We start from the raw sequence: 12,441 nt of genomic DNA on the forward strand, positions 1-12,441 counted from the left end.
TGTATCCTTGTTTGCAGGTGATCGATGAAAAAAAAATTTTTTTTCAGCATTTTGTTGATGCTCTATAACTACTAAAAATAGTATTAATGTACAGATTGGTTGCATAGTGTAATGGTTACGGTACTGATACATGCAAAAGACTGTGGACTCAAATCTTGTCAGGCATTTCGAAATTTTTTATTTTTAAGTCTTTATGGAAATGACTTTGACCATTATTTTTATTCAATTAATTGGTTTAAATGTAATTTTCTTTTGTGTTCCTCTATCGTGTTAGTCAACATATGAAATACAAATTTGCTCTCTTTTTCTTCCTATCAATCTTTTCCCACTTGTAATTCTTGTCCATGTGGTTTTGATTATTTTTGTGTGTTAACATCAATTTAATTTCTTCTATTTTTATCACCTACATTCATTTTAATGATTCATTATTTCTATTTCTCACTTTGCTTGAATTTCATTTTTCTTATATCCCAGCTTCCGTTTAAACCATTGTCCTTGTTATTTTGTCTAAGTTCCAATAAGAATTTATGTTTCGAATTTCTGTATGATGACTGTTTTCCAAAATGATATACATCTTGTAACAAAAATATATTCCTGCCTCTATTGCATGGTCCATATAAATAGATAATTTCATCTTTTGTTTTTTTAACCCACAGATCAACATTTTCAAATGTTTAAACATCGTGATAAATAAATCAAAATAATTAAATTTTTTTTTCACACACAGATCACCACTTTCAAATGTTTAAACATCGTGATGAATAAATAAAAATAGTTAAATTCAAATACACAAAGAATTGAAGTGGAAAAGAATGATACGAAGAAAAAACAAGAGCAAATGAGGAAGTTAATATGTTGACTAAAATGATGTGACAAAGAAATATAAATTAAAAATCTGTGTAAACATAGTAATCAGAGTTATTTCCATAAAGATGTAGAACTAAAAAATTTCAAAATACCTAACAAGATTTAACCCCCACAACCTTTTGCTTATGAGATCAGCACCTTAACCATTACACTACACACACAATCCGGAAATACATATTATTATTAAGTCCATAGACTATCATGAGAAATTCTGATTCCCCCCCAGACGAGGGACCACCAGGCAAAGTGGCTGCAGTGTACGATTCTTTGGACCCTAACTGACATCGCCATACAGATTGTTTCAAAAAGACAAATCCCACTGCTGGGGACCTCTCCTTGTGAGACACTATCCATTTCTTCATGGCAGATTAAAACTGTGTGCTGGACTGACACTCAAACTCAGTACCTTTGCCTTTTGTGGACAAGTGCTCTACCATCGGATTTACCCAAGCACGACTCACGATCCGTCCTCACAACTTTAATTCTGGCAGTACCTCACCTATTCGTCCTCACTGTGAGCATGAGCCCGCGAAATGCAAAGGTCTCGAGTTCGAGTCTTGGTCTGGCACATAGTTTTAATCTTCCAAGAAGTTTCATATCAGCACACACACACCACTGCAAAGTGAAAATTTCATTCTGGGAACTGTCCATTTCATTCAACTTATCTTCCAAGTCCTTTGCCATCTTTGGCAGAACTGCAATGTTATCGGCACACCTCAAAGTTTTTTATTTAATATTTATTTATTCAATCAATTATTCCCCTTTAGGAGAATGACTGAAATAGAACTCATGATTTCATTTTTCGATGTTTTCCCCCCTTCCCCTTCCAGAAACTCTTCATCCTCCCACAATGTTCTCTCTTCTATTTGTCTGTCCACTTTTTACCAGATTGTTGCATTGTTCTTTGCCCGAACTTCACATTCATGATTTTACTCCAGTACTTGTTGCGGTCTTCGAAATTTTCTATGTTTATCTGTTGCATGTCCCTCTGGATCTGCTTTAGGCACTCCGTGCTGCATTAACTCTTTGTTATGATGTCGAGTAGTTGCTTTCCTGGTCTGATGTTCTCCATCCTATATATGTGTGTGTAGAACTTTTCTCAGCGTGTCCTGATTTATTTATTTATTTATTTTTTCCTCCTTTAACTTTAATTTCTTAGGTTACACTGCAACCCTGTTTCACTACCTTCTCAGCTACAGCTTATCATGCATGTCCTCCACCTCTTATAACTGCAGTCGGGTTTCTGTATAGGGGTGGTCATACTGTTTTAATTATCACCTTGAAAAAAATCAAGCTACAACCTTGAAACTTGGTGATGGCATTGGTTCTTCTCTACATACTCACCCACCAATGTGAAACATTTTTTCCAAACAATGAATGTCTTGATGGACAATGAATCTGCATTTTGGCTGTCCAGGAAACTTTCCACCTTGAAAACCATCCTGTCATCACTCTGAAAATACCAACCAAGCAACTGTTTCTTCATCTTAGGAAAGAAGTATAAGTCACTGGGTGCTATGTTAGGAGAATATGGTGGGTGATACAAAATCTGATAGCCAAAAGAAGAACCAGTGTGCATTAACCATTCCCTTTGAAGAATGAGCTGGGGCATTATCCTGGAACAGGAACACCCCCTCCGATTGCTTCCTACAATGCTTTATTCTGACAACCTCCAGGAAACACATCCGCTGATTTTGGTAGTATACTCCAGTGACGGTTTGTCCGTCAAAAGCATGATCTCTTATCTCTACATCATGTAAATCCCAAAAAAACATTCAGCATCACCTTGCTGAATGATGGTCTTCCCCATTTTCAGTAAACATGAATCCACATGTTTACTTTGCTCCTTTGTCTCGTGGTCATAATGGCACACCAAGCATTTGTTTATAGTGATTATAAATTATTCTGAACTGATGTGACACAGATGCAACATTTTTGCTGCTACCGTGGTTCAACAGGTCTTGGTGTAAGTAGTTGTGGAACATACCACATGGTGACCTGTGTCACGTCCAAAATGTCGTACTAGACCTTGTAAACTCATCCATGACCGATTTTTAAAAAAAATTTTCAGTACTGCCTCAATTGTGACATGCTGCTCTTCCAGCAGCATGACCTCTTCACAGGCAGATGGGCTGCCACTTCATTCTCCATCATTCAGACTTGGTTAACCAGAAAGAGTGTCTGCACCACCTAACCTCTGTGTAATATGCATTTCCACCAACTCAGCACGTACTATGAAGGTGTAGTTCCCCTTCATAGGCAGAAAATGAATCACCACACAATATTCCACTCTATCAAATCATTGCGCCACTGTGATTTAGTACCTCTACAAGTATGCCACAGTACTGCTGATAATGTACTGAGACTGCAGACATGTACCTGCAAACAAACAAACAATTAATGACATAACACAAGGGAAAGGCAACCACTCATCTAGAATGGACTGATGCACAGAGCACAGTAATATATAACAGAAAACAGCATTCACACCAGTTTTCAAGCATTAGCTGTTTTTTTCAGCAATAGCACATACTTTGACACAAACAACCACACAGAAATTCACACACACATTCCCTTGGCCACAGCAAAAGTCCAGCTATAGGCAAGTGGTGGTCTTTCCCTCATGCATACTGCTCCATCCAGTAATTTTGATTATTGGTAAAAAATTATTTACATAAATTTATTGTTTCAAGGTGATGATTAGAATTTTGTGACCACCCCTCGTACAAGTTATAGATAATCTTCCATTCCCAGATAACATCAGAAATTCAATGAGTTTTTTCTATTCAAACAGTTGTTATAAATGTACATTTCCCCTTCTTAAATCTTTCTTCTAGGTTTAACACTAGGGCCGCTGAGTGGTCAATTTGACCACATTACATGTAAATTTGAAAACAGATTATTTAAAGATTGTTGTGCGTCACTCCCCGGATTTATTCTTAGCGCTCTTCAACAATGTACTAAATATGTTGGTTACTGAAGTTTATTCGCATTGTTTGAATTTAAAAGCTCAACAATGCAATATGTCATTTATTGTTTGCTATTGGGTTTCGCATAAACAAGACTGATTATTTGAGTACTGGTCTCAGAGCAGCAGACATGGCTCAGATGTCACAGCGATACAAACCACGGCCATGGCCACTTTCAGATGAAGAAATTGTAACACTTTTGTACGAATCGGATGCTGAAAATGATCCTGAAGTTGAGGACCTTGTGGAAGATTCTACAGATGAAGATTACCAACCTGTCGCTAATGTGGATAGTGACAGCTCCGAGACTGAAGATGAAGGTAATTTACATTCACTTATATTATTATTATTATTATTATTATTATTGACTTTTTTTTCTCAGACTTAAGTCTGGTTAAAAATGGAACGTGGCGCGGACCTCGGTCAAGCGTGACTTCCTTGTATCTGTATGGTATATGTTATATTGCATTTAGGAACTTTCGGGTAATTGAACATGTATCTATAATTACAGATTTTTGTAGTTGTATATATATGTTTGGATGTAGCTGTATTGCATTGATGTACTGGTGAATATTGTGAGGTATGACTCCTGTAGTTGATAGTATAATTGGGATAATGTCGACTTTATCCTGATGCCACATGTCCTTGACTTCCTCAGCCAGTTGGATGTATTTTTCAATTTTTTCTCCTGTTTTCTTCTGTATATTTGTTGTATTGGGTATGGATATTTCGATTAGTTGTGTTAATTTCTTCTTTTTATTGGTGAGTATGATGTCAGGTTTGTTATGTGGTGTTGTTTTATCTGTTATAATCGTTCTGTTCCAGTATAATTTGTATTCATCATTCTCCAGTACATTTTGTGGTGCATACTTGTATGTGGGAACGTGTTGTTTTATTAGTTTATGTTTTATGGCAAGTTGTTGATGTATTATTTTTGCTACATTGTCATGTCTTCTGGGGTATTCTGTATTTGCTAGTATTGTACATCCGCTTGTGATGTGATCTACTGTTTCTATTTGTTGTTTGCAAAGTCTGCATTTATCTGTTGTGGTATTGGGATCTTTAATAATATGCTTGCTGTAATATCTGGTGTTTATTGTTTGATCCTGTATTGCGATCATGAATCCTTCCGTCTCACTGGATATATTGCCGTTTCTTAGCCATGTGTTGGATGCGTCTTGATCTATGTGTGTCTGTGTTAGATGATACGGGTGCTTGCCGTGTAGTGTTTTCTTTTTCCAATTTACTTTCTTTGTATCTGTTGATGTTATGTGATCTAAAGGGTTGTAGAAGTGGTTATGAAATTGCAATGGTGTAGCTGATGTATTTATATGAATGATTGCTTTGTGTATTTTGCTAGTTTCTGCTCGTTCTAGAAAGAATTTTCTTAAGTTGTCTACCTGTCCATAATGTAGGTTTTTTATATCTATAAATCCCCTTCCACCTTCCTTTCTGCTTAATGTGAATCTTTCTGTTGCTGAATGTATGTGATGTATTCTATATTTGTGGCATTGTGATCGTGTAAGTGTATTGAGTGCTTCTAGGTCTGTGTCACTCCATTTCACTACTCCAAATGAGTAGGTCAATACTGGTATAGCATAAGTATTTATAGCTTTTGTCTTGTTTCTTGCTGTCAATTCTGTTTTCAGTATTTTTGTTAGTCTTTGTCTATATTTTTCTTTTAGTTCTTCTTTAATATTTGTATTATCTATTCCTATTTTTTGTCTGTATCCTAGGTATTTATAGGCATCTGTTTTTTCCATCGCTTCTATGCAGTCGCTGTGGTTATCCAATATGTAATCTTCTTGTTTAGTGTGTTTGCCCTTGACTATGCTATTTTTCTTACATTTGTCTGTTCCAAAAGACATATTTATATCATTGCTGAATACTTCTGTTATCTTTAGTAATTGGTTGAGTTGTTGATTTGTTGCTGCCAGTAGTTTTAGATCATCCATGTATAGCAAATGTGTGATTTTGTGTGGGTATGTTCCAGTAATATTGTATCCATAATTTGTATTATTTAGCATGTTGGATAGTGGGTTCAGAGCAAGACAGAACCAGAAAGGACTTAATGAGTCTCCTTGGTATATTCCACGCTTAATCTGTATTGGCTGTGATGTGATGTTATCTGAATTTGTTTGAATATTAAGTGTGGTTTTCCAGTTTTTCATTACTGTGTTTAGAAACTGTATCAATTTAGGATCTACTTTGTATATTTCCAAAATCTGTAGTAACCATGAGTGGGGTACACTATCAAAGGCTTTTTGGTAATCAATGTATGCGTAGTGTAGGGACCTTTGTTTAGTTTTAGCTTGATATGTCACCTCTGTATCTATTATCAGTTGCTCTTTACATCCTCGTGCTCCTTTGCAGCAGCCTTTTTGTTCTTCATTTATAATTTTGTTCTGTGTTGTATGTGTCATTAATTTCTGTGTGATGACTGAAGTTAATATTTTGTATATTGTTGGTAGGCATGTTATGGGGCAATATTTAGCTGGGTTTGCTGTGTCCGCTTGATCTTTAGGTTTCAGATAGGTTATTCCATGTGCAAGTGTATCAGGGAATGTGTATGGGTCTGCAATGTAACTGTTAAATAATTTAGTTAGATGTGAATGTGTTGAGGTGAACTTCTTTAGCCAGTAATTTGCTATTTTATCATTTCCAGGGGCTTTCCAATTGTGTGTAGAATTAATTGCTCGGGTGACTTCATGTTGCAAAATTATCACTTCAGGCATTTGTGGTATCATCTTGTATGTGTCTGTTTCTGCTTGTATCCACCGTGCATGCCTGTTATGTTGTACCGGGTTTGACCATATGCTGCTCCAGAAGTGTTCCATGTCTGTTATGTTTGGTGGATTGTCTATTTTAATGTGTGTGTTATCCATTGTTTGGTAAAATCTCTTTTGGTTTGTGTTGAATGTTTGGTTTTGTTTCCTTCTATTTTCACTTTTTTTGTATCTTCTAAGTCGTTTGGCCAATGCTTGCAATTTCTGCTTTTTTTCATCTAATTGCTCTATTGCTTCTTGTTAACCTTTTTCGTTTTTTGTCTGATATTTCATTTCTTATAAATTGTGTTAGCTGTCCGATGTCTTTTCTCAGTTTTTCTATTCTGATCTGTAACCTGTGTTGCCATGCTGGTTTTGTGGGTTTCTTCTGTGTGTTGGTTTGTTCTGATCTCTGCCTAGTGTGTATATTTAGTGTAGTGAGTGCTCCTATATAAACCAGTAGTTGTAACTCTTCCATAGTTGTGTTTTCATTTATTTTGTTGTGTATGATTGTGTTGATAGTTTTTATTGTTGTTTCGACTTGTGGGTTATTTGGCGGTCTATGCAAGAATGGTCTAATGTCTGTATTTGTGTCTTTATTATTATTATTATTATTATTATTATTATTATTGTTACTATATAAATAATGATCACTATTATAACAGAGCTGACACTTCTACTGCTACTTCTGTTACTGCTATTTTATTGTGTGGTATGTTATCTTTATAATGAGTTGTAGCTTTCTAATTGTCTCTTTCCTCACGCAGTTGCTGAACCAGGACCAAGCAGTAATATAAACAATGCCAGAGAAGGACCTACCCTGGGTAAAAAAAGAACTGCACCTCCTGTAAGTGGACTAATACAGAATCGACGTAGAAGAGGAGAACGAAGTGAGGGTTCACTTCCAGAACCTGGGGAAGAATGGGTTCACGGAGTGGACTGTAGCAGACTTCGGTTTTACTAATCCAGGTAGGATAGGTCAATGGAATATATTGAAAGAAACACAAGGACCTACTCCACACGCAAAGCAGCACGTCTCAAATGATAATGTTTCGAGTGCCTCGCGCCTTTTAGTTGATCAATCAATGTTGAAACACATAAAGAAATGCACAGAAGCAGATGCACAACGGCTTCTTGGAGATGATTCCTGGAGTTTGAATTTAGAAGAATTAGATGCATTTGTTGCTTTATTATATGTTTGTGGTGCACTAGGTGCCAGATGTATTGAAGTAGATGAGTTGTAGTCGAAAAAGTGGGGAGCCCCATTTTTCACGGACACAATGAGCACAAACAGGTTTCGAGAAATTTTGAAATATCTGCATTTTGATGAAAAAAATACACGGTCGGAACGTTTGAAAAGTGACAAATTTGCACTTATATCAACTACTTGCATGCAGCTTTACTGTATGGTTAAAGGATGATGGCGTTCTCTTGGGTAAAATATTCCGGAGGTAAAATAATGTCCCATTCGGATCTCCGGGCGGGGACTACTCAGGAGGACGTCGTTATCAAGAGAAAGAAAACTGGCTTTCTACGGATTGGAGCGTGGAATGTCAGATCCCTTAATCGAGTAGGTAAGTTAGAAAATTTAAAAAGAGAAATGGATAGGTTAAAGTTAGATATAGTGGGAATTAGTGAAATTCGGTGGCAGGAGGAACAAGACTTTTGGTCAGGCGAATACAGGGTTATAAATACAAAATCAAATAGGGGTAATGCAGGAGTCGGTTTAATAATGAATAAAAAAATAGGAGTGTGGATAAGCTACTACAAACAGCACAGTGAACGCATTATAGTGGCCAAGATAGACACGAAGCCCACGCCTACTACAGTAGTACAAGTTTATATGCCAACTAGCTCTACAGATGACGAAGAAATTGAAGAAATGTATGATGAGATAAAAGAAATTATTCAGATAGTGAAGGGAGACGAAAATTTAATAGTCATGGGTGCCTGGAATTCGGTACTAGGAAAAGGGAGAGAAGGAAACGTAGTAGGTGAATATGGATTGGGGCTAAAAAATGAAAGAGGAAGCCGCCTGGTAGAATTTTGCACAGAGCACAACTTAATCATAGCTAACACTTGGTTCAAGAATCATAAAAGAAGGCTGTATACAGGGAAGAAGCATGGAGATACTGACAGGTTGCAGATAGATTATACAGGGTGTTACAAAAAGGTACGGCCGAACTTTCAGGAAACACTCCTCACACACAAAGAAACAAAATATGTTATGTGGACATGTGTCCAGAAACGCTTACTTTCCATGTTAGAGCTCATTTTATTACTTGTCTTCAATTCGCATTAATCATGGAATGGAAACACACAGCAACAGAACGTACCAGCGTGACTTCAAACACTTTGTTACAGGAAATGTTCAAAATGTCCTCCGTTAGCGAGGATACATGCATCCACCCTCCGTCGCATGGAATCCCTGATGCGCTGATGCGGCCCTGGAGGATGGCCTATTGTATCACAGCCGTCCACAATACGAGCACGAAGAGTCTCTACATTTGGTACCGGGGTTGCGTAGACAAGAGCTTTCAAATGCCCCCATAAATTAAAGTCAAGAGGTTTGAGGTCATGAGAGCGTGGAGGCCACGGAATTGGTCCGCCTCTACTGATCCATCGGTCCCCGAATCTGTTGTTGAGAAGCGTACAAACACTTCAACTGAAATGTGCAGGAGCTCCATCGTGCATGAACCACATGTTGTGTCGTACTTGTAAAGGCACATGTTCTAGCAGCACAGGTAGAGTATCCCGTATGAAATCATGATAACATCCTCCATTGAGCATAGGTGGAAGAACATGGGGCCCAACCAAGACATCACCAACAATGCCTGCCCAAACGTTCACAGAAAATCTGTGTTGATGACGTGACTGCACAATTGCGTGCGGATTCTCATCAGCCCACACATGTTGTTTGTGAAAATTTACAATTTGATCACGTTGGAATGAAGCCTCATCCATAAAGAGAACATTTGCACTGAAATGAGGATTGACACATTGTGGGATGAACCATTCGCAGAAGTGTACCCGCGGAGGCCAAACAGCTGCTGATAGTGCCTGCTCATGCTGTACATGTTACGGAAACAACTGGTTCTCCCGTAGCACTCTCCACACAGTGGCGTGGTCAACGTTACCTTGTACAGCAGCAACTTCTCTGACGCTGAAATTAGGGTCATCGTCAACTGCACGAAGAATTGCCTCGTCCATTGCAGGTGTCCTCGTCGTTCTAGGTCTTGCCCAGTCGCGAGCATAGGCTGGAATGTTCCGTGCTCCCTAAGACGCCGATCAATTGCTTCGAACGTCTTCCTGTTGGGACATCTTCGTTCTGGAAATCTGTCTCGATACAAACGTACCATGCTACGGCTATTGCCCCGTGCTAATCCATGCATCAAATGGGCATCTGCCAACTCCGCATTTGTAAACATTGCACTGACTGCAAAACCACGTTCGTGATGAACACTAGCCTGTTGATGCTACGTACTGATGTGCTTGATGCTAGTACTGTAGAACAATGAGTTGCATGTCAACACAAGCACCGAAGTCAACATTACCTTCTTTCAATTGGGTCAACTGGCAGTGAATTGAGGAAGTACAGTACGTACTGACGAAACTAAAATGAGCTCTAACATGGAAATTAAGCATTTCCGGACACATATCCACATAACATCTTTTCTTTATTTGTGTGAGTAGTTTCCTGAAAGTTTGGCCGTACCTTTTTGTAACACACTGTATAATGATAAAACAGCGATTTAGGAACCAGGTTTTAAATTGTAAGACATTTCCAGGGGCAGATGTGGACTCTGACCACAATCTATTGGTTACGAACTGTAGATTAAAACTGAAGAAACTGCAAAAAGGTGATCAAGTAGGTAAAAAGACGAGTGCTAGTAGAAATCCTTGGGTAACAGAAGAAATATTGAATTTAATTGATGAAAGGAGAAAATAAAAAAATGCAGTAAATGAAGCAGGCAAGAAGGAATACAAACATCTCAAAAATGAGATCGACAGGAAGTGCAAAATGGCTAAGCAGGGATGGCTAGAGGACAAATGTAAGGATGTAGAGGCTTATCTCACTAGGGGAAAGATAGATACTGCCTACAGGAAAATTAAAGAGACCTTTGGAGAAAAGAGAACCACTTGTATGAATATCAAGAGCTCAGATGGAAACCCAGTTCTAAGCAAAGAACGGAAAGCAGAAAGGTGGAAGGAGTATATAGAGGGTCTATACAAGGGTGATGTACTTGAAGACAATATTATGGAAATGGAAGAGGATGTAGATGAAGATGAAATGGGAGATACGATACTGCGTGAAGATTTGACAGAGCACTGAAAGACCTGAGTTGAAACAAGGCCCCGGGAGTAGACAACATTCCATTAGAACTACTGATGGCCTTGGGAGAGCCAGTCCTGACAAAACTCTACCATCTGGTGAGGAAGATGTATGAGACAGACGAAATACCCTCAGACTTCAAGAAGAATATAATAATTCCAATCCCAAAGAAAGCAGGTGCTGACAGATGTGAAAATTACCGAACAATCAGTTTAATAAGTCACGGCTGCAAAATACTAACGCAAATTCTTTACAGACAAATGGAAAAACTGGTAGAAGCCGACCATGGGGAACATCAGTTTGGATTCCGTAGAAATGTTGGAACATGTGAGGCAATACTGACCCTACGACTTATCTTAGAAGCTAGATTAAGGAAAGGCAAACCTACGTTTCTAGCATTTGTAGACTTAGAGAAAGCTTTTGACAATGTTGATAGGAATACTCTCTTTCAAATTCTAAAGGTGGCAGGGGTAAAATACAGGGAGCGAAAGGCTATTTACAATTTGTACAGAAACCAGATGGCAGTTATAGGAGTCGAGGGACATGAAAGGGAAGCAGTGGTTGGGAAGGGAGTGAGACAGGGTTGTAGCCTTTCCCCGATGTTATTCAATCTGTATATTGAGCAAGCAGTGAAGGAAACAAATAAAAAATTCAGAGTAGGTATTAAAATCCAAGGAGAAGAAATATAAACTTTGAGGTTCGCCGATTACATTATAATTCTGTCAGATAGAGCAAAGGACTTAGAAGAGCAGTTGAACGGAATGGATAGTGTCTTGAAAGGAGAATATAAGATGAACATCGACAAAAGCAAAATGAGAATAATGGAATGTAGTCGAATTAAGTCGGGTGATGCTCATGGAATTAGATTAGGAAATGTGACACTTACAGTAGTGAAGGAGTTTTGCTATTTGGGGAGCAAAATAACTGATGATCATCGAAGTAGAGAGGATATAAAATGTAGACTGGCAATGGCAAGGAAGTGTTTCTGAAGAAGAGAAATTTGTTAACATCGAGTATAGATTTAAGTGTCAGGAAGTCGTTTCTGAAAGTATTTGTATGGAGCGTAGCCATGTATGGAAGTGAAACATGGACGATAAGTAGTTTGGACAAGAAGCGAATAGAAGCTTTCGAAATGTGGTGCTACAGAAGAATGCTGAAGATTAGATATGTAGATCATATAACTAATGAGAAGGTACTGAATAGGATTGGGGAGAAGTTTGGGACACAACTTGACAAGAAGAAGGGATCGATTGGTAGGACATGTTCTGAGGCATAAAGAGATCACCAATTTAGTATTGGAGGGCAGCGTTGAGGGTAAAAATCGTAGAGGGAGACCAAGAGATGAATACACTAAACAGATTCAGAAGGACGTAGGTTGCAGTAGGTACTGGGAGATGAAGAAGATAGAGTAGCATGGAGAGCTGCATCAAACCAGTCTCAGGACTGAAGACCATAACAACGACAACATCAACTACTTGGAACCATTTTATAGAAAACTGTCAGTTGA

At 38.2% G+C, this 12,441-nt stretch overlaps 1 protein-coding gene across 2 annotated transcripts in view; it reads right to left on the minus strand.

Moving 5' to 3' along the window:
* LOC126191169 (regulation of nuclear pre-mRNA domain-containing protein 2) overlaps window positions 1-12,441 on the minus strand; it is a 169,365-nt gene that overhangs the window by 40,108 nt on the left and 116,816 nt on the right. The gene's annotated exons all lie outside the window — the stretch shown is intronic.

The sequence above is a fragment of the Schistocerca cancellata genome, chromosome 6, assembly GCF_023864275.1.
Source record: "Schistocerca cancellata isolate TAMUIC-IGC-003103 chromosome 6, iqSchCanc2.1, whole genome shotgun sequence".
Lineage (NCBI taxonomy): Eukaryota > Metazoa > Arthropoda > Insecta > Orthoptera > Acrididae > Schistocerca > Schistocerca cancellata.